This window comes from Bombyx mori, chromosome 3, assembly GCF_030269925.1.
Source record: "Bombyx mori chromosome 3, ASM3026992v2".
Lineage (NCBI taxonomy): Eukaryota > Metazoa > Arthropoda > Insecta > Lepidoptera > Bombycidae > Bombyx > Bombyx mori.
Genome location: NC_085109.1, coordinates 4,434,914 through 4,461,379, shown reverse-complemented (window position 1 = coordinate 4,461,379; position 26,466 = coordinate 4,434,914). Strand labels below are relative to the sequence as shown.

Genomic DNA, 26,466 nt, shown 5'->3' with positions numbered 1-26,466 from the left:
TTTCACTGATGTGCAAACCCTATTTCAGTAAAATTAAAAAGTAAACTACGCAGAATGTACTTACATTTCCACCTAATTCGCGGAACGACAAAAAAAAAATAGGTACCTACCTACCTACGTAGGCCTTTCTGTTAAATAATTGACTGACATAACAGCTTACTAGGGTTGACAAAATTTTTGGCTTTGATAATTAATTACATTTTTTACGGGGTATTTTGTAGTACCTGGTATGTAGTACTATCTATGCATTTGCAGCAAAGCAATCATTCGATCGGTTTTTAGGGTAAGACGGTTGCTCCAATGCATTTGAAATTACCATCCACAACCTTGTAAACAGCTGAATAGTGGCGGTCTCGATGCGTTTGGCTCCGATAGCTGCCTGATCCTTATTTGCCCTTCAACGACAATAAAATTAATTTGACAATGATAAAAATTCTAGTCTGAACGCGCATTAGAAACTTGATACCAATTTCGAACGCAGATGACGAACGAGTGATATTAATTACTCGCACCATAAAAATGATAAAGCGTAATTTGGATAAATTTAAATTATTGCGTTTTATACTACACTATAATAATGTGTCTTGCGTTTTCACGCGCGGTAAAATTGTAATTGTCTACTTTTTTTTTTATTGTCCTTGTAGGCAGACGAGCATACGGCCCACCTGATGGTGAGTGGTTACCGTCGCCCATGGACTTCAGCAATGCCAGGGGCAGAGCCAAGCCGCTGCCTTTCGAAGCTGCTTCTACGATAGAAAGTACGAAAAATGTTTGCCCGGAAAAGCATTGCTTGTGTAGGTGATTTGCAGATAGATACATTGGTTCGTAAAATCACGAACAAGCAAACATACTATCGTATTTATTTTAGTAGTAATACCTGACGTTGCTCGATCTATGAGAGAACTATTTGTCCCCAGAAAAAGTATCCTATGTGTAAATCCAAGTTATATTAATGCGAAGTTTCAGCATTCAAAAACACACAAATATTCACATTTCCAATCTTAGTACAGATTTCCTGGCAGTGTTTGAAAAATTTAAGAAGCGAAAAAAAAAATCTTTACTAATTTACACCGAAACAAAATTGGTTTGTATGTATTTAACAATGAGGAATTATAAATATCCCACTTCAAAAATAAATAATCATAAATTTCTGGTCTCTATAGAATTTATGTCAGTTTATCTTCCATTTTTCATAACAATTTATCTTCCGAAGGAACATCTAATTTACTTTCATTGTTTTTCTCCAATCCCTAGAGGTTCCGTTATAATACATGTTAAGGTAACGAGAAGTAGATTCCTGGTCTTTTTAATTAACGCGGACTCGTATTACTTACTTAGTATTAGATTATTAATACGTGAAGCAAAAACTTTGCATCCCATTTTACGAAAATTGCGCGGACGGAGGAGTATGAAATTTTCCACACTTATAGAGAATACAGAAGAAGTTCACAATGCTAATTTTTTTTTAAATAAAGCATAAAACATAAATTTAATCAATAAAGAAAACATTACACACACTACATACCATGTATTTGACGCAACACGCATGCATACTATTTATTGTCAAACTTTGGTTCTTGACGTCTGTTGTCAAATTGAGACTAAATATTGTTTGTCTTTGTTAATATTTTTTATAGTGTAGTCTTGGTGAAATTTGTGATTATAGAAGTATAAAATACAATCATAATAGTGTACAAACTTACAATTCCAATTAATTATAGTCGAATCTCGACTACTGCGGGACCTCTAGTTATAATTATAACATAAAAGACGACGTTGACGGTATGTTCATAGGAAAATTTTAATGGAGTGAGTCATATATGCGTTGTTACATTTTTTTTTATTGCCTAGATATGTGGACGAGCTCACAGCCCACCTGGTGTTAAGCGGTTACTGGAACCCATAGACATCTACAACGTAAATGCGCCATACACCTTGAGATGTAAGTTCTAAGGTCTCAGTATAGTTACAACGGCTGCCCCACCCTCCAAACCGACACGCATTACTGCTTCACGGTAGAAATAGGTGGGGTGGTGGTACCTACCCGTGCGGACTCACAAGAGGTCCTACCACTAGTAAATTTATAGAGGGAAGCAGAAAAATTACTCGGCTATTCCTATTTTAATTTAATCTCGTGATAAAAACTTTCAAAATTATTTGATGGATAATTTTAATTATATTATGCCTTGTTTTAATTTTAGATGTCCCTTGGGAAGTTTTAAACAATAGTTAAAAAAGAAAATTAAGCATGTCTTTAATAATTAATGTTTAGTTCGAATTAATTTATTTAACGCTGTAAATGCTAAAGTGAAAATTTATTGATACTTCATTTTATATATTGATTTTGAAGTCGTCGTGGCCTAAAGGATAAGACGTCCGGTGCATTCGTATCTAGCGATGTACCGGTGTTCGAATCTCGCAGGCGGGTACCAATTTTTCTAATGAAATACGTACTTGACAAATGTTCACGATTGACTTCCACGGTGAAGGAATAACATCGTGTAATAAAAATCAAACCCGCAAAATTATAATTTGCGTAATTACTGGTGGTGGTAGGCAATAATGCGTTTCGGTTTGAAGGGTCGGGCAGCCGTTATAACTATACTGAGACCTTAGAACTTATATCTCAAGATGAGTGGCGCATTTACGTTGTAGATGTCTATGGGCTCCAGTAACCACTTAACAACAGGTGGGCTGTGAGCTCGTCCATCCATCTAAGCAATAAAAAAAAGTATTTCCTATCTATTACCACCTATATTTTATTCTATCATTTATCGTATGTAAAAATGTACTAGGAATTACATTCTAACATTGAACGTGTTTCCAAAACCAAAAATAGACTACGATTACCATAACCGCTGTCTATTTTTGGTCTCGGTGTGAATGGGAACGTTAATATTTTTAAATTCATTTCGCTCCTTAAAATTTACTACTTTGGTAGGTTTTATTTTCAAATAAATGTAATTATTATGACCTTCACACGCTCTGTCTTATAAAATCAACTATTTGGACTTTAGAACACTACTGACTGACATATTAATTTCTTTCACTAGACTACAAGTGTGTGTTACCGTAAGCATAATATATTATTAAAAAAACATTAAAATATAAATTAACGACACGACTACTAACTTTTTTTTTTAATAAACCAGCTCAATAACTGTAAGTAAAGTTGAATTGTCAGTCTATTATTTCATAATACTACCCGCTTTTACTCGGTATAATAATGTGTCTTCAACCCTTCGATCAACAAACAATACATTGTATTGTTGATCGAAGCTTCAAACACCTATAATATCCAAACTAAAAACTTCATTCCCGCAAAGAACCAAGGGGAAACGGGGGTGACCCAAAATCAGCGCTGTTCGAACAGCAATAGCTGAGCCACCTCCTTTTGCCTTTTTCTCTTTTTTTTTTCTTTTCTTTTATTTGTATTCCATTTTACTTTCTGTGATGAGAAAGGCAATAAATGATTTTTATTATTATTTATTATTATTATAAAGATGACGATCTTATTTACCCTTGGGTATAAAAGCTTTTGGGCCATAATAAGTAGTCTTCAATTTCTTATTGTTGTTTGTTAAAGCGTTAAAACCAAAGCGTTTCATATCGCTCATCATATTTTAAAAGGGAATGAAATCCAAGAACTCGTTAATTACTTTGGAAATATCCGACTTATAATAATAATACCCGCTGCTGTTTGCGGTTTTTCGAGCTGAACCAATTTGTTTTGGAAAGGGATTTTCGGAAATAGGTAAAGGGCGTAGGCATTATTAAACAGAATTCACATGTTTCAAAAATAATTTCAATCTATTCAGTTTCAAAGTAAGCAGACAAATTGGAGCTCTACAACTATTGATATAGATAAAAAAATCGGCTGTTGAAATAACAATACAGATCCAACTTATTAAATAAAATAAATCATATGACGATTTTCAATAAATAGAACTCAAGGATATTATTTATAAATTTAATATTAAACCAAAATCTGTTATTAGGATACCGAAATAAATAATAATTGTTCCGTAAACCACAATCAAATTGAAGCAATTATAACCATGAAATGTTTCTAATCCAGTTTATGGTAAAACCAAAATTGAATTATTTAGAGAGGGTAAACCTAAATCAAAATTGACTTACGTTAAACTCATTAAAATTCCTATCAGCCGATACTAAATATTATTGTTCGCCAATTTAATAAAAATATACTAATCTTGGGTTTATGAACGAATAAAATTATTTGGCATTTTCTTGTAGCTTTGTTCGTGTTCTATCTTACGCATCATTTAAATTATTATTTTTCTTGTTTTTCTTCTTGTGCAAGATGAGAACTTACCTCGTGGTATGATTACAGAAGTCCATTAAGGATCAGACGGAGGTCTAAGTCTGATTTGTTAGGGCTGTGTTTCATCCATCCATTAATTTCCATCATTCAATTCGTGCGACTATTTCACGGCAGAAATGAGTACGGTGATGTTACCAGCCGGTGCGGATCTATAATATATCTTACCATTAAACGCGACTTGGTGATCTTAGTATACTGGTATGATATTCAGAGAACGCTACTGCCCATTATATGGTGAAACTCTCAGTCTTGTTTTATGACACCCACGGGCAGAGATGCAGATATACATATTCTATGTTACATTAAGTTATACAGCAGTTTGACCGAATAGATTGAAACTGCTCTTCTTATTTCAGATTAGAAATTCAGTCTTAATTCATCTGTGATATTAGTAGCTTTAGACGAAAACGAAAGATCTTAGAAAGAACAAAACAATCCTATGATGATCAATAAATCCGCAAAATAGGATGAGATCGTCCAAAACTTACTTTTTGTAAGACTAATCTAGTTTTTCACGTAATAAGCTAACTCTACGGTATAATACTCAATTACTTTTAAAATGACCACTTGTGCGCGATAAGAGGATTAGAACGGTCCCTGACCTCGGGCATTTCCTTTCTGTTAGTTAAAATTCTTCTTAATCTCGTTTGCTTATTATTGCCTAACTAATTTAAACTAAAATACTACTTATACAATATTATCATGAAGTTAACAACGTTATTTCGATAAGAACTTGAAATATTCAGCGGATCAGGCAAACGTTGTTTTGCAATGGTAATAAAAGAACCTGCATCGGTATTTCTATTCAATCTTAAAGATCCAAAGATGTAATTTAATTCATAGAAAAATGTATCATCCGGATCGTTTGGAACCTCAGAGTCTGCGGAAAGACTTCGGTTCTCTCTGTATTTACCGTAGGTTCCATGGAGAGCGCTCTGAGGAATTGCTTGAGATGATACCATCATCTCCTTTTTACCATCGCACCGCCCGCCATCGGAGTAGAGTTTATCCATACTATCTGGCGCCATTGCGTTCATCCGCAGACAGCGTTTCCAGAGATCTTTTTTGCCACGTACCATTCGGCTTTGGAATGAGCTTCCCTCCACGGTGTTTCTCGAGTGCTATGACATATCCTTCTTCAAACGAGGCTTGTGGAGAGTATTTAACGGTAGGCAGCGGCTTGGCTCTGTCCCTGGCATTGCTGAAGTCCATGGGTGACGGTAACCACTCACTATCAGGTAGGCCGTATGAGGGCAATAAAAAAATAGCAGTTCAGTGACAAACATATGGACAGAAGAATTATGGATTGATAATAACAATTACAATGCCTGTTGTAACTACTTAGCAGTCGACAGCCGTTGTTACCGTTCACAGCCTACCGAGTCGAAAGGTTCAGCTGGCGCTAGTCAATATGACGGCCTTCGATCTTCCCAGTGTCATCACCAGCATAATGCAGCATATGCTTTTTAACTCAACGCCTGTTTCGTGGTGGTGTAAGAAGAAATATTTTTGCCTCTCCACTGTCTATTTCTATTAGGTGGCGGTTAGTAAGGATAGCTTCTCTACTATAACCTACGGCAGCTTCGCACTCACTACTGCTGGAAATTTTAGTCCATTTTTTCTGCGGGTAGGTGCAAATTCTAAATCCGCATAGATTGGTAAAGTGACTTATAGGGAGATATTCGCTATTATTTGTTCACACCTTATCACTTGTTTTCGGCGTGAGGCAATCTTGGGCTTTTTGTCGGGGAGGTATTTCGAAATGATCCTATATTTTTCAGAACCGTTTAATTAAAGCCGCATAAACTATTAATTTATGGCTTGGAAATTTTCATTTAGAAATAAAATATCCAAAGCCACATACTGAAAACCGAAGAAGCTTTATTACCTTTGCGGTAGAGCGAAGTCGGAAATAGCCTCTTAGTACGATTTTCAGTTTAATTCCAACAGAGTGGAATCCATATTGAATGTGGACCGATAATTACAAGGCACGCATCACTCGGACGTGACCGCAATGCTAATTCAGTTTGAATGTAAATTTGAAGGGTATTTATTATTGTTATTATATAATATTTGTTATAATACCGTATTACAGTAAACACCAAACACGAGTTCCTGTTGTTATTGTAATGAAATTTGAAATATAATCTCAGACTTCTGAGTAGGCGGGACGTTGAACATAAATACATATTAATTACAAGTCAATTACTGCTCAAATACCCGATTTTATTTTTATTGGTGGTATTTTTTCTGGTGGTAGGACCTCTTGTGAGTTCGCACGGTACTACCGCCCTGCCTATTTCTGCCGTGAAGCAGTAATGCGTTTCAGTTTGAAGGGTGGGACAGCCGTTGTAACTATACTTGAGACCTTAGAGCTTTATATATCAAGGTGGGTGGCGCATTTACGTTGTAGATGTCTATGGGCTCCGGTAACAACTTAACACCAGGTGGCCTGTGAGCTCGTCCACCCATCTAAGCAATAAAAAAATAAACCTGTGTAATCATTGACCAATACTCATGAAAGTTCTTCTTCTTCTTCAACCCGTGTCCATCCAATGGTGAGTGTGAATGTCATTCTTCAAATGCACACCATTCTTTTCGGTCTTTCGCATCTAGTCCTTACCAGCCACTTTGACTCATCGGTCTACCTCGTTGGTTGTCTGCCCATGCTAAAAAGTCTAGTATGAGGTATCCACTCAAAGTACTTTGTGCCCAACCGATTGTCAGTGCTCATGTAAGTAATCGTGTCTATTCCTAACTCACATTCTACAATCTAAAATTCTGTTATAATTTTTGTGTCTTCTTTCTATTGTCTGAAGCTATTCCTAGATCTGGAGGTCCAATGTGGGGAAGATATACCGGAGACTTAAACTACAATGGAAATCTTCACGCCAAGCCTTTCTTAAAAGGCACATCGCAAACTGGATTAATTCAAAAATAAATTAATCTCGGTTTAAAATTTAAATAACAATTATTCAAAATAATATAATTAAATTCCTTCGTTTATAACAATTTATTATTAACTTTATCACATCACTAATTTAAAAAAATAAGTGAAAATTTTACTCGCCTTAAGTGCTACATAAGTCGCACAGAGAAATTAATGCCAATTACAACATATTGGTACCTAGATAGATAGTCTAGTACCGAACCACGGCGTAGGCGTATGAATGCATTGACCATCTTAAACTATTATATTAAGAGTATGATTGGAACAATATACATTAGAAAAACGTGTCAACTATATCTGACGTTGTAGTAAAATATCTTGCCAGAAATATCCCTCACGATTGAGGCCTTATTTTGTGTAGGCGTTCAGAAGATTATCGACTTGAATAACGAACATCAAAACCAGTGATTTTCTTTTTGCACTATCTAAATCAAGTAGCTTATCATATGTCCATAGTCAGTGTATTACCGAAAATTATTTGCGGCTAATATTTTTAATTTTTGTGACGCCACCCATTAAGCAAAAGCAACTCATTTAATGGAGTCAGATTATGCTGTATAACGTTATCTAATACCAACACTCACGTGTAGTATTTGTCCACGGTGAAAACGTAACATGTATAATAATAGAGGTTAAAGTATGAAATTGCCATTTTATTGTAAAAGGTACTTCGAATTGACATAATATAACCTTCATGGTAATGGTATGTAACTTAATTCATCAATGAACAACATAATGTATCGAAATTAAAATCAAATCAGTGGTGTATTCAGGCACTTACAGATCGGCACTCGCCTTGCTGATTAGTTTTGAGTGAAAGAAATTATCGTTTCTGGTTGGAGTGGCCGTTATTCCAATTCAATAAACTTGAAATTTATGCCACATGGGTCAAGATAGGCGGCGGCTATCTATCTGTGGGTTCGAGTAAATGAATTTGAAGAAAGCCAACGAAAGGATTTTGAAATGTTTTCAAGACTTTTCATAATCGCCAGTCTTATAATTATAACTTTAAATAACACGAAATGCTATGATACTATGGATGGTACCACAGTCTTGTCATTTTCATGAATTTTCTACCCCAAGAGAATGGTGCAAATCCATTTCGCGCAAAATATGATTCGAATATATCAGAGACCTCGATCTCAATTTGCGTGGTGCATCATCACTCCCTGGGCTCACATTAACCACACATTACTTATGCTGGAAACATATTCAAAGCTATCATGACATTTTGTCAAGCCTACCGAAACATATTCGGGTCTACTCTGAAAAATGCCATCATGACAATGTAGAAGATTCAATCATCTAAAAGTGAAGTTAAAAACAGACAAACATTGTTAGGGAGCATTTAGCCAATGAGTTATTGAGATAGAATACTTCTGTAGTTTCATTTCTACCGCGTGTGAACGGGACACGTTTTTGGGTTTGTCTATGATCGTATTACACATATTAAAGTAATCTTAGTTACAATTTTACCGAAAAAAATGGCTGAAGAAATGGCTGGAAATCTAGAAGTAGTTGGAACCTAACCATCACAATCTGCCACTGAGGATGCCTAAAGTTAAAGTTGTTATTTCTTATCCCAACCTAGTAATTATGGCGGCGAGTAATAGATATGCCAATACTAAAATATATGAATTCCCATCATCAGTCTCCAGTAACCCTTAATTTAGGTTCTCATCCCGTTAGTTAACGAGAATTATAATTAATATCAATTACGCCTCAGTTATACGAGTACTACATTTAAAATTAACTACAACTGATGTATTTATATTTTTAAATTTTTAATAATAACCGGGAACAAATCACGCACGGTCATCCGGCCCCAAATAAGAATTCCGTGCTATGGGTACCAGAGAGTGATAAACATAAATCTAGATGTTTATTTATCTATATATTAATACGTGAAGCAAAAACTTTGTATCCCTTTTTACGAAAATTGCGCGGACGGAGGAGTATGAAATTTTCCACACTTATAGAGAATATAAAGAAGAAGTGCACAGTGCTAATATTTAAAAAAAAAATGCAAATAAGATACAGAGAAGAAGTTCACAATGCTAATTTAAAAAAAAAAAAAAAGCATAAAACATAAATTAAATCAATAAAGAAAACATTACACACACCATATGCCATGTATTTGACGCACACACGCATGCATACTGTTTATTCTCAAACTTTTGTTTTTGACGTCTGTTTTCAAATTGAGAATAGATTAAATATTGTTTGTATTTGTTAATATTTTTTATAGTGTAGTCTTGGCGAAATTTGTGATTATAGAAGTATAAAATACAATCATAATAGTGTACAAACTTACAATCCGTCTAGTGCGGGAGCTCTAGTATACATAATAATATATAGATAACAAACACCCAGATATAGAGTAAACAAACCTATTCATCGCGCTAACTATTGCACCGGTGTTGCACAGGTGATCTAAATCTTGTATTTTTTTTTTGTACACGGAAAAAATTCGAAATTGTTCGAGATGATACCATCGTCTCGTTTTTACCATCGCACCTCCCGCCAGCGGAGTAGAGTTCATCCATACTACCTGGAACCACTGCGGTCATCCACAGGGCGTTTCCAGAGATCTTTTTTGCCACGGACCATCCGGCTTTGGGATGAGCTCCCCTTCACGGTGTTTCCCGAGCGCTATGATATGCCCTTCTTCAAACGAGGCTTGTGAAGAGTATTAAGCGGTAGGCAGCGGCTTGGCTCTGCTCCTGGCATCGCTGACGTCCATGAGCGACGGTGACCACTTACCATCAGGTAGGTCGTATGCTCGTCTGCCTACAATGGTAATAAAAAAAAAGTGTATAATAACAATATATAATAATAGCGGATATTTAAAAATATCTAATTGAATAAAAGAGAGTTTTAGTAATTCAAAGAAAATCGTCGATCACATCTCTTGGAATTTTCGGTAAAAGAAAGCAGAGCAAGAAATAACATAAAGTGAAAGTTTTTATTGACTTGTGTTTTTCTTTTAATTTGGTTATACTGATAAATTATTTTCTAAAGATCTGAAAAGGAAAAAAAAAGATTGCCAACTTTTGTGGTTCCTTAAATATAAAATTAATAATACGTGTTATAATAATTCATATTATAAAAAAAAAACAATATAAGTCATACGGATTTATCCGTCGGCTGACCGTCAAGTTAAAGTTTTCAAAACGTCAGAAGTAATAGAAAAGACAATTAAAAAAAAACGAGATAGAACCCTAAATTTAAATTGCAATTCGTCTTCTCGCATTAAAACTCTATAATCTCAAAACTTACTATTTAATTTTACAGGAGAGTGTTTTAAAGGCTTAACATGTGATATTTTTAATATTACTCATCTTTGCAACTTTTATTTTTTAATTTTTATCTGTTACATTATCTGTCTTTTAAATTAAGATAAAATTATGTATACTATTACTTTTGTTAATAGTAGTCAAAACATGGGTAAACTAAAAAAAAAAACTAAAAGTAAACTACGTGATTTGAGAGTATTTATGAGAAAAGTAATAGTAGTAAGTAAATTGTGCTTAAGACTCGTGAAAAGCGAAGAAAATATTGTTATTTAATTATATACGTACGTTTGAAATATGGCACTAGCAGTAAATATCTGTGACCAAAAACGTTTGTTCTAGTGTCCATTATCCATGAAGGAAACTATCCGTTTATGTGTAGCGCCACCAGAACTTTATTTATTTCTTTATTTACCGCTGAGCTAGCAGCGGCTACGATCGCCAACGCGACGAACGCGTTAAGGTTTGTCTTGCATTCTTTCACAGATATAGAAACGAAGGGATTTTAAACCACATTTTCTCTTGCAATGAAAAATGGATTCTTTTTGATAATCGCGGTCATCATGTTAGTTTATTCCCGGTTCAGCACTTAGGCAATGTCCCAAACGAAAACTCACCCCTACAAGTCATGGTCATTGTTTGATTATCTAGTGCGGCTATTAAAATTCATCAAGTTTTTTACTAAATGTCACCAGAATTACTATGGATGTGTACTGTAAGGAATTGGAGACAATGGAGAAGAAACTGGCGAATCTCCGGCCAACCTTTTTTAATCACTCGTCCTCACTGGTCCTACGCTACAATGCTCGACCTCATACATCACAACAGACGCTACAAGAGGTAGGGTTTTAACTTCTTTTTTTATGGTTGAAAAATTACTGGTAACCTGGAGGCCTTTCCAGTTTCACAAGGACTGGTGGGCGAGCAAAGGCTCAGCCAGGAGGGGTGGGATCTGCTAACAACTGCCCGAGCGTGTCTCCAAAGGAGATCTAACAACTCAAGAGCAAATGGCTTCGGGAATGAATTTACTACCTTTATTTTATTGTTCCCTACCTCACTGGTAGCCTTTGGGGCTACTTCAGTTTCATCGGTTTGGTAGGTGAACTCAGGCATCCAGTCCCAGGAAATTGCTATCACTTGCCCTAGCAAGACCAATGCTTCGCTGAACCTACCAAAGGATCGAAATCGCTTAATATTAAAGGGAATCTACTTAAATCTGTTACAAACATTATCTAAAAGAGATAATACGTATAAGAATCACAATACTTTTATGTTCTTCTTATAAAACATACATATAATCGACAACATGTACTTAATCAAACTCATAGTGACGTCAATTCCAATAAACATTATTTATTTATTTATTTATTTATTTATGTACACACAGAAAACAAGACACAGTACAGAGTAATAGGAAAATTATGTACAAAGGCACTGCTTATTTCTTTGAGAAATCTCTTCCAGCAGACCTGCGAGAGGATAATGAGAATAATAATAAAAAGTGATAAGTGTGTGTAGAACACATAACTAAAATAACAAATACAACATGAGAATTATAGCACATACACATAGCAAATATTATAAGTAACACAGTAACACTCGTATATGCGAAGAGTATAGAACCATGATCATTCGGTTGATGATAGATAAAATTGTTTAAACATAAATAATACAATGACAATAAATTACATACTTAAACTTAATAGATATTTCTTCAATGTTTAATTTAAAAAAATCGGGAGCCATTCCTTATCAATTGTTATTATAAATGCAAATAAGCTGTATTGAAACTGGGTTTGACGTATATAGTGACAAAACACTATACAAATGTAATGTAGTACGTACTAAATTATAATTCGCGTAATTACTGATGGTAGGACTTGTGAGTCCGCACGTGTAGGTACTACCACCCTGCTGCCTATTTCTGCCGTGAAGCAGTAATGCGTTTCGGTTTGAAGAGCGGAGCAGCCGTTGTACTATTAAAAGTGAGATCTTGCAACTCATGTCTCACGGTGGGTGGTGGCATTTACATTGTAGGTGTCTATGGGCTCCGGTAACCACTTAAGATTAGGTGGGGCGTGAGCTCGTTCACCCACCAAGCAATAACAAATAAAAAATAAAAAAGCACTGAATATGTATTGCAACGTCGCTAAGCAGTGCTTTTTTCACTATCAAATTGCCGGTAGCCTCGAGCGACTAATCCGGCTTATCCGGACTGATACGCGAACTCACGGGGCTCAACCTGAGAGATTATGCTAACGTCTACAGGACCGGATGTTGGAAGTAGTTGTCGCATTAGTGCACATAGAACCCTGTGGATTTGCGAAGTCTAAGACTAATTCCCTTGAAATCGTTGCTCAATTCGTATTAAGCGCTTACCGCTTGTGGTGCCTAGAGCTTGCGTAGAAATATTCGTCAAACATGAAAAACCGAGATATTATTATGTAAATTTTAAAAATAATTCAATTCTGTATAAGACACGAAAAGATAATTCGTATTTGAGCAAAAATTATCAAATCATTACTTATAATCGTAATCTTACGGCCTGGCCACGGGGATCGGCGGTGCGAACAGCGAAGCGGTGGGCGAGGCGACCATTCGCGCAGCACCGTTTGCAGGCCACGGGTACTCACGTTCGCCGCCGCGACTAGTAAGGAAGTCCGACAGCGAAATGTCTATATCGAAATTATCTCGATATTGCTTACAAATTAATAGTTTTTTGGTTCAGGACCTATTATTTGGAAAAGATTGTGAAGTACATGATTTGAATAAGAATCGGAGTATACCTATAGATGGAGAATTCCACAAGAAGTACGAGAAATACTTTGGGTGGCTAGACTTCCAAATAGCTGGTCTAGCTAGTATTTCAGCTATTTTATTTTTTTATTGCTTAGATGGGTGGACGTGCTCACAGCCCACCTTGTGTTAAGTGGTTACTGGAGCCCATAGACATCCACAACGTAAATGCGCCACCCACCTTGAGATATAAGTTCTAAGGTCTCAAGTATAGTTATAATGGCTGCCTCACCCTTCAAACCGAAACGCATTACTACTTCACGGCAGAAATAGGCAGGGTGGTAGTACCCACCCGTGTAGACTCACAAGAGGTCCTACCACCAGTAATTACGCAAATTATTATTTTGAAGATTTCATTTTTATCACACGATGTTATTCCTTCACCGTGGAAATCAATCGTGAACGTTGAGTGTTGTTGAGTACGTATTTCATTACAAAAATTGGTACCCGCCTGATATTCGAACACCGGTGCATCGCTCAACACGATTGCACCGGACGTCCGTTAGGCCACGACGACTTTAAAAATATAAAATAAAAAATAAATAAAAAATATAAAAATTTCGGCGTTAATTTTTCGCGGCGAAAACAACTAAACTCATTTAATCACTGCACTATTCGCCGCGACTACCGCTCGACTCCGTGGCTCGCGCCGTCCGTATTCATGCATTTGTTTTGCTCGCCCGCCGCATCGCGCGATTCGCTCGGTACATTTCGCCGGTCGCTTCGCCGGTCGCCGGTGCGCGTGGCTTGTTAGGTACATTTCTATGCGCTTGTTTTAGTCGCTAGACGCTTCGCCGTTCGCACCGCGCGAATATTCGCATCGGCGAATGTCCCGTGGCCAGGCTGTTATTGCTATAAATTTATTTAAACATGGTACTCACTGAACTTCATTGTAGTTTGGCGTTCAATTCCTATGCTAGTTTAGACAAGAATTATATTTAAATTCCAGTAATTAATTGAAGTCTAAGCACTTTGATACCAATGAAATTTAAAATAAGGATTACTTTAATTAAATAAGAGTAAATGGTTCCAATATTCAATTGCTCAGGAGTGATTACTATCTAATAGTCAATTTGGCTATCGCCATTTGTATAGAGAAAAATTCTGCAAGTGTTTCGTATTGCCAGGGGAAGATCTTCCAACAATCGGAATATCTAATCGGTTACCCAATGCGACGATCCGAATCATGTCTTTGGAACTTTTTTTCATTTCGTGATAAAAATATCACAAAAGTTTTAACTGTGAATTGGTAAATTTTATTCGATTTTTTTAAATCAATTTGTAATTATCGATATGATTACTTAAATGTACGTAATTACTGAAATGATATTGTATATTACGCCATACAAAGTCACGAATATTTACATTGTTTTATCTTTAACATCGGTACTAGTAACACACACAATTTTCCCAAGAAATCCCTTAGGCATTGCTATCGATTTGAAAATAAGACGAAATTTTGTTTCATATTTTTTGCAGTCCACAAAATTGTCGCAATGCTTGGTACTAAAGGTATCGAACGGCCATGTCATTGCAGATATCAGATTGTGGCTCTTAGAACATCAATGTCTTTTCTAACAAAAGCTTTCTAACAAGGTATTAATATTTGATTTGAATCTAAGTCCCTGTGGCTTCTAGAGGCTTTGTTATTGGTATCGACACGCCTGCGATACTAGCAGATATTACAATAAAATACCGAGCGAGCCAATGATGCATTTAGGTTAAAGGTATGTGGAAACCCGTTACAATACAATTAAAACCTTGTCTTTGTGTCTTAAGATGGGTTGGTGGTACCTAATCGTTATGTCTATGATAGACTTTGATAATCACTTCATCCAAAATAATTACTAGAACGAGACAAGCCCGTCCATCTTGAGATATTTTGATGAAATAGAAAGAAACATGGTAGATACTGGCAGGATAGTGATTAAAAGACTAGTGTGGGCCCACAATCCATCTCGATTGCGAAAGTATCAAAAGGCCGAAAAAGATGCTATATTACAACAATAAAACGCTTACCATTTCCTTTTATGTATAATGTAAGACACGCTCCGCTTATTTAAATTAGACCTTTATTTTTTTTATTAGATAATAATATGTTACGCCCTAAAACGATCCTTCGTAGTTTGAAAATTTCTCAATTTTCAGCTCATAATGTGTGCTGTGAATCGCATTACCAAACGAGGCCAAGTATGTATCGTGCGAGAAGCGTAGACACTGAAGGATGTGTTAGTTATTGCGGAATGCTTAAAATTTTACTGCTTGATAGGGTGAAAATTGTTTTTGATTATTTTTTCTCAACATATATATTTTTTTGAATACATTATCAATTGAATGGGCACTTGAATCGAATAAGGCGTCAGAACTATACGTATAGTAGTGATTAAGGACTTCAAATAATACAGTAAAAATGGCCCCCGAAATAAATGTAAAAAAAAAACACTAAAAAATAAAAACTGGTTTTAATGAGTCATTACAATAATTGAATACTCACCTAGAGCCGTTCGTTCAGTTATGATTAAAAATTTCCGTCGACGCATCCGCCGGCAACCGTCTCGTAAATCATTTAAAACCAACAAACTCTTCACACACTTTGCAATAAATTAACTACTACGAAAATTCAAAACTATTTTTTCAACAAAATCATATTACTCAATTTAGCTTCGAATGTGAAAAGTTATGAAATATTAATCACTTTCTCGACCATATCAATATTGTCAGCTACTAAACAATTTGTTCGTAATGTGAAATTCGTTTTTGGAATAAGATGAAACTCGCGCGTAAAGTTGGGAACATTCTGGTTGGCGTGTGGAGGCGGGCATGCGGTCGAGTCTCACAGAATAGACTGGGGCTTAGTTCTCGCAGTGGCGACGAACAGGGAATTCGCGCAACAGACGCACAATATCATATAAAATAGAAAATTCGGGCATTGTTCACGATTAATACAATTTGGGTTTTTTTTTGTTCAAACTGAAACGTATTTTTCAGTTCTAGAAAAAAATTATACGGATGAATAATATTTTTAAATATTATATGTTTATGTAACTTTCTTTTTGACCGGAAAATAATTGTAATTGAAATCGACATTTTCGTTTATCACAATTATTATTATATACATATTTTAAACATATATATTATTAAGATCGCAAAGATGTCAAGTACAATTTTCTTCTCTGTCGAACTATTTCTTTTCTTTTACAAATTTTTTTTGGAATATCTTATTATTTTTTTACAAATTCAATGAAGAAAACGATATTGTAATATTTAATTCAAAATTTAAGATGTCAATGAATATGATCAAATTAAGATCACTGAGCGAACTACTAGTACGTATAGTTTGTTAACAGATTTCCCTTTTTTTTCACCTTTGCAAGAAAAAACAAGACAGAAATTGTAATGCACTTTCGACCACTAAACGAACACTATTATTAACTCAATTAAAATTTGTGCGTCAGATCTTATTTTTAAATCCATTTTTATTTTTGGTTAGAGTAGTTTAATGTATTCTGGCGATAAAAGCAATCTGCATCATTTGGAGCCGCCGAGGTTAGGAATGCACCACTTTTTTATGTCAGCGCGTCTGACGCATGTGCCTCCTAGTATATTTTTTATTATTTCATCAAAAATTATATCTACGTATACTACAATAAATGTTCATAATTATGTTCCAGTTCGAAATATATGCTCAGCAGCTCATTTAGCTAAAACAAAAATTTCTATTGGGATATATTTCGCAAAAACCACGATAAGGAATTTTCCTTGACCTTGATAGTATGAAGGGAAAATATATGTGTAATAAACATTGGTTTATCAATATTATTTTGGCACATATTCGAACCTGAGTAAGGTTTGGCTCGCTGAACTTAAAGCCTCATCAGACATAAACATCACAAGGCTTATTTCAAGGTAGGCAAGGATCATGCTTAATACCAATAAAAGCTATTTTTTTCAATAATACGTTAATACTATTTTTTATTCTTTTATTTTTTATTGCTTAGATGTGTGGACGAGCTCACAGCCCCCCTGGTGTTAAGTGGTTACTGGAGCCCATAGACATCTACAACGTAAATGCGCCACACACCTTGAGATATAGTTCTAAAGTCTCAGTCTTGTTACAACGGCTGCCCCACCCTTCAAACCGAAACGCATTACTGCTTCACAGCAGAAATAGGCAGGGCGGTGGTACCCGTGCGGATTCACAAGAGGTCCTACCACCAGTAAAAAATATTGATAGTAGATAGAATTTTTTCACAGCACAGCACAGTAAATAAGCCTTTGTCGATTGCAACTCTTCCCGGTTTCTGGCTAAGCGCCATTTCTGCTTTCATTGCCTCCCACTTTGCAGTATCTAAATACAATAGCGGTATTGTCTTGTGATTTAGTACGTTGCACGATTGAAAACAAATTAGAACTCTCTAGATTAACATAAACTATATCATTCGGTGTTTCCGTGTGACCGCCCTTTGTAATCTTGGTGGGGGTAATAAGAGTATAAAAATATTTTTTTACTATAAAAATTTGAAGTGAAAACTCATGTCTCAATGACAATCAATATTGTTGTTTATGGGCTTCAGTGACCGCTATAAATCGAGTGGGTCGTGAGCTTGCCTACCCACCTAAGAAATAAAGAAACTTTTTGATGATTGAAGGATTACTGGTGGCCCTGAGGCCTTTCCAGTTTTACCAGGACAGGTGATAAAGGCTCAGCCAGGAGGGGTGGAATTTGCTAACAAATACCCGAGCGCCTCCGAAGGAGACCTAACAACCCAAGAGCAGTTGCTTCGCGAATGAATCTACCACTGGATCGGAATCGATAAAATAAAGGAAATATAGACACAGCTTTGCTTGTATCTAATACGGAACTGACCAGCTCTTTTTTCATCACTAGAAATGAAATATCAAAATGCGGCTGCTCACCTTGGCTTACGAAGTCTAAATAAGTGCAAAGTAGAGGGGGAAGAGGTCGTCCGAAGAAGACGTGGATCGAGTGTGTGAATGACGATATTATCATAGAGAGGAGTGAGTGTGGAGATGACGGCTGATAGAAATGGAATAGAAAAATCCGCTGTACCAACCTCACCTAGTGGCTTAAGGTGGGAATAAAAGAGAAGAAGTATATATTTAAACATATATAAGTATATTTATCAATCTCTAGTACCCATAATAAAGAGAATCCTAAATGGAAGCCAGATGACCGTACGCGAGTTGTTCCCAGTAATTATTACTATTAAAATATCAGCATAACTAATATCGGAATGAATGATTGCTTTGAGTACATACGCTCGTTATTTATGTTGTACAATTGCGAATGTAGCAGTAATAAAAAAGTTTTTAGTGTTAATTAAAAGTGTTTTTTTATTATTAACGGCTAAATAAATTCAATTGCGTCATTAGCTGTAAGTGTTTTCTCGTCACTAGTCTAGACAGACATTATAAATCTTATTTAATTATAATGGTTTAAGAACTTTAAGACATAATCAATAATAAAGAACTTTTTAAATATCATTCGTCTTCAACTGAAAAACATAATGTAACCCACGATCATACAAAAGTAGGGGCTTTCTTGTTGATCTAAATAACTTAAGTCTTTAGCGACCATGGATGTCACAACGTTATTACGGACACTTACCTGAAGTCCTGTGATCGAAGTCTACATTGAATTGTATAGCTTCAAACGGAAACCTAGAATATCTTCGCGACTGAAATAGACAGGGAGCTTTTAGGCCCCTCAAGCACCGGTCACTGTCCTCGTGGAACTCTTCGATTACGACGAAGAGTAATCGAGGATCATCTCATTAGGTCGCGATTCCGATCCAGTGGTAGATTCTGCGAAGCACCGCTTTTTCTAGGGATAGTGCTAGCAATTCTGTCAATTTGACCCCGTGAGCTCATCTACCCGTTTGGGCGTAGTTGGCATACTACTACTACTTCTGGTAGCCTCTTAGGCTAGATCCACATAGTTTCTAATAAATGGTTCCTAATAATCTGCACCTAATTTCAGTTTACTCTAAAAGCGCTCAAAATATTTAACCGATAAAAAAACATAGTCTTCGTAAAAGCGGTTGCCAATGTTTCACTGATAATATCTGATTCGGTCATGAGTCACACGCATAACAGAATTGTAATGATTATTGAAAATATCGGTTCAGCTAATGCGCTTATCAACGCACACACCGCTAATGATGGCAGAGTGTTGACTCTGCTCCGGCTAATGTGGGCCGTGATAAACCACTCGATCCGGGATTAAGTAATCTGAATTTCTAAACTGAAAAAGAGTGAAATTAATTTTAGCTTTTCATTATTTGACGGCGTTTTATATCAACCAAAAAAAGGAGGAGGATCCTAATTCGACTGAAGTTTTTTTTAAATATATTGTCTGTTATATTATATTATCTCATAACTTTTTTCTAAGTGAACCGATTTTGACGTTTTTTATTTATTTTAAAAGCTGATGCCTTATCTGTGACCGTTCAATAAAAAAAACACGTTTATTGATTTTTAAATTGTGACAAAAAAAAATCTATATTTTTCTCGTAATCGAATGTTCCAAATTTATGGGAAAGATAACAGTCATTCCATTTTCACTGAGATTCTCTGTCTATATCTCAAGGTATGCGGTGGCATTGTAGACGTGGATGGTTTGCATTGAAACTGACCCGGCTACGCTAATAAAACCTCAAAATTTAAAAAAAAGAAGGAAATAAATCCGCTTACTTATACATACCTTTGTGTGCCGATTTAAAATACTGCCGATATAAATTTTTTACTGGTGGTAGGACCTCTTGTGAGTCCGCGCGGGTGGGTACCACCCCCCTGCCTAGTTCTGCCGTGAAGCAGTAATGCGTTTCGGTTTAAAGGGTGGGGCAGCCGTTATAACTAAACTTGAGACCTTAGAACTTATATCTCAAGGTGGGTGGCGCATTTACGTTGTGGATGTCTATGGGCTCCAGTAACCACTTAACACCAGGTGGGCTGTGAGCTCGTCCGCTCATCTAAGGAATAAAAAATAAAAATAAATAATGAAAATTTGAAAACACTCTTTGTAAGATTTACTTATAATATTTAAGAAGACAATATAATTCAAAAATTGAAAAGCACGTAATACGCACACAATGAGCACGAAAATAGCAAAGCGATTTAAAATAATCCATTTTTATCCCTAGAATTCTGGTCTCATTAAATCTGAATATTAAGCCAACTCCAAAATTTCAAGTAAACCAGACTTTTCAAAGTATTTGAGATTTACGGGGAATAATTCCGTTATATAGACAGATAATGGAACTAATTATAAGCCAGATAAAAGTCGCTCTGAAAAATCGGTGGAAATGTTAAAACGATTAATAGCGTGCTTAATTATTTACTGGTTTATTTATTTACTGGTGGTAGGACCTCTTGTGAGTCCGCGCGGGTAGGTACCACCGTCCTGCCTATTTCTGCCGTAAAGCAGTAAATGCGTTTCGGTTTGAAGGGTGGGGCAGCCGTTGTAACTATACTGAGACCTTAGAACTTATATCTCAAGGTGGGTGGCGCATTTACGTTGTGGATGTCCATGTGCTCCAGTAACCACTTAACACCAGGTGGGCTGTGAGCTCGTCCACCAATATAAGCAATAAAAATAATAATTAAATGTACGCTATAAATAAATACATAATTAATAAGATGCATTACGTCCATTTGAAATATAAAAAAAAATCTTTTTATTTTGAAACAACAGCAGATTTAAGTAGAACTAAAATGGTTTTTTTTTTTTTTTTTTTTGTTTTTTTTTTTTTTTTTTTTTGTTTTTTTTTTTTTTTTTTGTGATTGAAAGATTACTGGTGGCCCGGAGGCCTTTCCAGCTTCACCAGGACAGGTGGGCGAGCAAAGGCTCAGCCAGGAGGGGTGGGATTTGCTAACAACTGTCCGAGCGCCTCCGAAGGAGACCTAACAACTCAAGAGCAATTGCTTCGCGAATGAATCTACTACCGGATCGGAATCGCGACCCACTGAGAAGATCCGGCGAGAAACTCAGCGGGCTGATGCATGGGTTAGGTTGCACGTCGACCTCTTTGTCGAGTTCGACGAGTACGGTTACCGGGGTTCCTTAGCCTGCTCCTAGTGTTAGAGCTGAAGGTATCTAATGCAAGAGTTATTGGATCTGATGGATCCGTAAGGACGTGTCTAGGGCGACGACGGTGACTTGCTCCTGCGTGATCAGGATTCGGGGAGTAATCAGCGGCGGCAACGATAAGGCGATTATCATGACGCATAGCCTTATCGAAGTAACGTTCCGACACTGACTTCATATGTTTACGGATCGATTCGAGGCCCAGGTCGTCGTGTAGGTCGACGTTCCTCACGAACCACGGAGCCCCGACGGCTAACCTGCAAAAGCGGGATTGTAGGGATTGGAGGGTGTCTATGTGTGTGCGGGCCGCGTGAGCGAACACCACACTTGCGTAAGTCATGACGGGCCTTATGCAAGTTTTGTAAAGTGTCACCTTGTTCCGAAGGGACATTTTACTCCGCTTACAGATCATGGGATAGAGTCTACCGAGAATAAATGCGGCACGGTCGCGGACTGTTTTTATATGCGGGCGGAATGTCATGGATGCATCCAGGGTGACTCCCAGGTACTTGACCTTCCTGGTCCAGGGTATAGGTTGGCCAAAGAGGGTGATCGGGGGTGTGATATTTCTCCTCCTAATGCGGGAGGAAATAAGCGGAGAGTTTCCCCTTTGAAATAACACTGCTGTGCTTTTCGCTGGGTTGATGTCTATGCGCCATTTTCGGAACCACTGTCCGAGGGCTAACGCTGCACTCTGGAGCTTAATCGCGATTAGGGACTTGTTTCTACTTGAGTAGTAAACGGTTGTGTCGTCAGCGAATAAGGCTAGCTGGGTCGGCGGCGACCGGGGAATATCATTGACAAATAAACTAAATAGGAGCGGAGAAAGAACAGAGCCTTGCGGGACTCCAGCCGTGAGTGGTCGCGGGGAGGAGCGGGTTCCCTCTACTCGATATCGAAAAGAGCGGTTAGACAAGAAGTCCCGTATGATGAGCACGAGACTGTCCGGTACGCCCATGTCAAAAAGTTTGAAAATCAAACCATTGTGCCAGACTTTGTCGAACGCTTTTGCGACGTCGAAGAAGAGGGCTCCTGTGTAGATCGGTTTTGGTCGGTTAAGTCCCACGAGAATGTGCTCCGTGAGGCGGTGTACCTGTTGTACGCATGAGTGATTTGCACGGAATCCGAATTGTTCATCGATGAGAATGCCCTTTGATGAGACGAAGTCTCTGAGGCGTTTGTAGAGCAGACGCTCATACAGTTTGCCCAGAGACATGAGGAGGCTAATCGGGCGGTAACTCGTCGGATTATTTTTTGGTTTACCGGGTTTGTGTATGCCGATAACGTTCGCTTCTTTCCACACCGCGGGAAAGATACAGTTAGCCATAGCGGCATTGAAGATAGATGCTAACATCACGATGAGTTGGATGGGTAGAAGTTTAATAACGCGGTTAGATATACCGTCGGAACCGGGAGCTTTGCGAGGACGTAGGTCTTTGATCAAATCTTTAACTTCCATCGGGGTGACGGGTGGTAACGCATCCAAAGGTGGCAAGGAGGCTCTGCGTTCTACCTCACTGTCTACTAATTCTACATGAACAGGGTCCACGGATTGAGTGCTGGGCGTGCACTGGGTTTGCAACGTATCGGCCAGCAGCTCTGCTTTTTCATCATCATCGAACGCCGCGAGTCGGCCTGAGGGGCCTACGAGGGGGGGCATAGCTACTACCGTATCCGATTTGAGAGTACGAGCTAAGCGGTAGTAAGATCTTTGAGAGGGCGCGAGTCCTTCTAAGAAATCAGACCATCTGGCATCTCGGACTTCGGTGATGCGAGACTTTACGTCGCGTTGTAGGGCACGCATTCGAGTGCGATTTTCCACGGTAGGATACCTATCGTATGCGCGGATTGAGGCGTTCTTAGCTCTAAGGAGTTCCCTAATATCGTCGGGCAATTTGAAGCGGTGAAGGAAGTCCTCCGCCAGAACTTGCTTCGATGACCTATCTAATGTCGAGGTGATGTGTGACGTTAGGATGTCTATGGCTTCAGCGGTATCCTGAGGAGACGGGGTAGAGTCCGGGCTAAACGGGAGCGATGGTGGATCAGATTCAGCCAGGCTAATGCCCAGCGTGTGCCAATCCACCACAGTCCTCATGACGGGAACGGAATCGGGAGCGCGACCGAGCTTCATAACGACGGGACGGTGGTCTGAATCTAACTCTGAAACTACTTCGATCGAGTGTAAGCGCAGAGTTACGTTTTTTAATAACGCTATATCGAGTATATCCGGGCGATGCGCGATATTTAGCGGGTAGTGAGTCGGGGTTAGCGGAGCCACGATATCGAAGGCGAGATCATCGACTAACGCGTCGAGCCGCCTGCCATTCGGGGTTGTGGTATGAGAGTTCCACCTGATGTGTTTACAATTTAGGTCGCCCGCTAGGATGACAGAGCTGCCCATGCCGAGCAGCGCCTCGATATCACTGCTTAGAACGATCTTATCCGGTGGAAGATAAACGGACGCGATAACGATCGGCGCGTGTCCCGTCAGTGAGATTCGGCACACTGATGCTTCGATATTAGCGAGCGCGGGAGGATCGAGCGGGACGCAATGCAGGGCTCTTCTATAGTAAATGACGGTACCACCACCACGAGCAGAGAGCCTGTCGTTCCTGACCATATTATAGTTCGCGATTTTAGGGTCACGGCGCGCGGGCTTAAGTAGGGTCTCCTGCACTAAGAAAATGTCAATTTGATGGTCACGCAAAAAATCACAAACCTGATCACGTTGATTTGCGAGACCGTAAGCGTTAAAAAATCCTATCGTTACGGATAAGGGCTTTATTCTACTAATGTACGCCATTGATTACCGGCGGAGTGAGGGGAGGACGTACGTATTTAACGACGCGTATACGTCAGCGTATTCCTGCACAACGGCGATGAAGTGTTGTGCAGTGGAGGCGGCGCGAATGGCGTCACCCAAGGCGTTAACACGCTCAAAGTTGATCGACTGAAAAAAGTCGATCGCTAGAGCGAGATTATCGGACGCGGTCGGACTGTTGGTCGCGGGGGAGGAACGAATCGCGGGGAAGGGACGTATCGCGGGGGCGGGACGAATCGCGGAGGGAGGAGCTGCAGCCGTGTTCGTGTACGGCAACGGTTTAGCCCAGGCCGAGCCGCTGGGCACCGGCGCCGGCACGAAGGCAGGCTTAGCCTTCGGCACAGAGGGTGCTGAGGCTTTGATGTCTGGGCGGGAAGCTCGGAGGCGGTTTTGGCGGGCGACGCGGCGATTTATTTTTGGAGCTCGGGGGCATCCACGGTAGTTCGCGGGGTGACCCTGTGTTCGGCACAGGACGCAGCTAGGTGGTTCGGTGGCGGTTTTCTGGTCGCGAGTACAAAGGGCCGTGGCGTGATCGCCCAAACACTTAACACATCGGGGGCGCGCGTGACAGTTACGGGAAGAGTGCCCGTACAGTTGGCAGTTATGGCACTGACTAGGAGTGCCTTTTTTATGGGGGAGTTCGACGGCGATACCGGAGAGTTTACAGACGGTCCGTATGTTAAAAATATGCTTACCTTCGGGGGTAGGCTGGAGGGCGACTAGAACCATATTGTATGGCTCCCTACCGCGGCCGGTGTGCATGCGGTGCACGGAATTTACTGGTAGGCCTTGTTCTATCAGATCAGCCTTGACGAGATCGGCATCTAGCTCCTTCGGGATTCCACGTATGACAACGCGGAGTTCGCGCTCCTCCTGGAGCGTATAAGTGTGGAAGCTTATACGCTCCTTTCGGAGGTAACTTGAGAGAGCCCTATGTTCGTCGGGTGTCGTTACTTTTATTTGAATCCCGTTGGCGAGATTACGGGCGCTGACAAAATTAATATTTTTGGCCTTAAGGGCCAGGGAAACTCGGTCCCAAGCTGCCTTCTCTTGAAGGATTACCGGGGGAGGGATCTGAGTTTTAGATTGTGCCACTGGATGCGGCGACGGTGTGGCACGGACAGCGGGAGCGACGGGGGTTGGAGGGCGGGGACGCGACGCGTTCGCGGCTTTGCTTACTTTAGCGGCCGCGGGAGCTCGGGCCTCCGCAGCGCGCTTTTTACCTTTTTGGACTACTGTGAATCCATCAGTCGCGGCGGCGGAGGAAGGGTCGACCTCCATGTCCGACTCTGAATCGGATGAAGAGGGCGCGGGCGACCTGCGGGTGGGTGTTTTAGTGGGAGCAGTGGACGACGCAGGCACGACGGAGGCTGTGGACGAACGCACGGATGCAACGTAGGTCGCCGACGAACGCACGGTTGGGGCGGAAGCTGCAACGGTCGACGCAGAAGTTTTGGGCGCTAGTATCGGCGACACGGGATCGGCGGGCACGACGGAGGCCGCGATGGACGACGCAGGAGCGACGGGGGCGACGGAGACCGCCGGCGAGTTCGCTGCGTGATGGGCCTTGAATTCTAAAAATTCTGCCGATAGCGTTGGGTACCTAAGGCGAAGAAATTCCGCAAACAGGTCGACCGTGGACTCCATTATATTAGACGAGTGCCCAGGGGGGGCTGCCCCGGGACTTTAAAAACACACTCGCCTTACGGCGAGGCCCCAAAAATTGTAATAATCGCAATTAATTACGGCACACAGCCGTCCGCTTGCAAACGGGCCACTAAGTTACCGAACGAATTCCTGGAATTTAGGGGTCCGCCCGCTCACAGATGGCGATGCGACGCAATTAACACAGGTAGTCACTTCCGAGAAAAAACACTTGGACGCCAGATGTGCCCCGAACCGAGGTCGGGCAATCGAACGGTCGATGAGCACGTCAGCACGCGACGGGTGCCTGAATCGGAATGAACCTGAGTATTGAATGTGAACGCCTGAGCGGAACGAATTACTGAGAATCTTTACAATCGTTAAGGATCAACTCGGCTCTCTTTCTAATTCCGGCATCTTATTTATCTTTTATACCCCTCAATGAGCTTATTGATGAAATAGTAATTATTGATAAGATAGTTTACAGATAAGATAATTAACAGATAAAAT

At 39.3% G+C, this 26,466-nt stretch overlaps 1 protein-coding gene across 2 annotated transcripts in view; it reads right to left on the bottom strand.

Moving 5' to 3' along the window:
• The window catches only part of NGR-A14 (neuropeptide receptor A14), an 83,294-nt gene extending 67,063 nt beyond the window's left edge, over positions 1-16,231 (bottom strand). Inside the window, 1 exon segment of one of the 2 annotated variants that reach the window (NM_001134239.1) lies at positions 15,879-16,231. The gene's annotated coding sequence lies outside the window, so the exon portion shown is untranslated. 2 annotated transcript variants of the gene reach the window in all.
• Between the last annotated feature and the right edge of the window lie 10,235 nt (positions 16,232-26,466).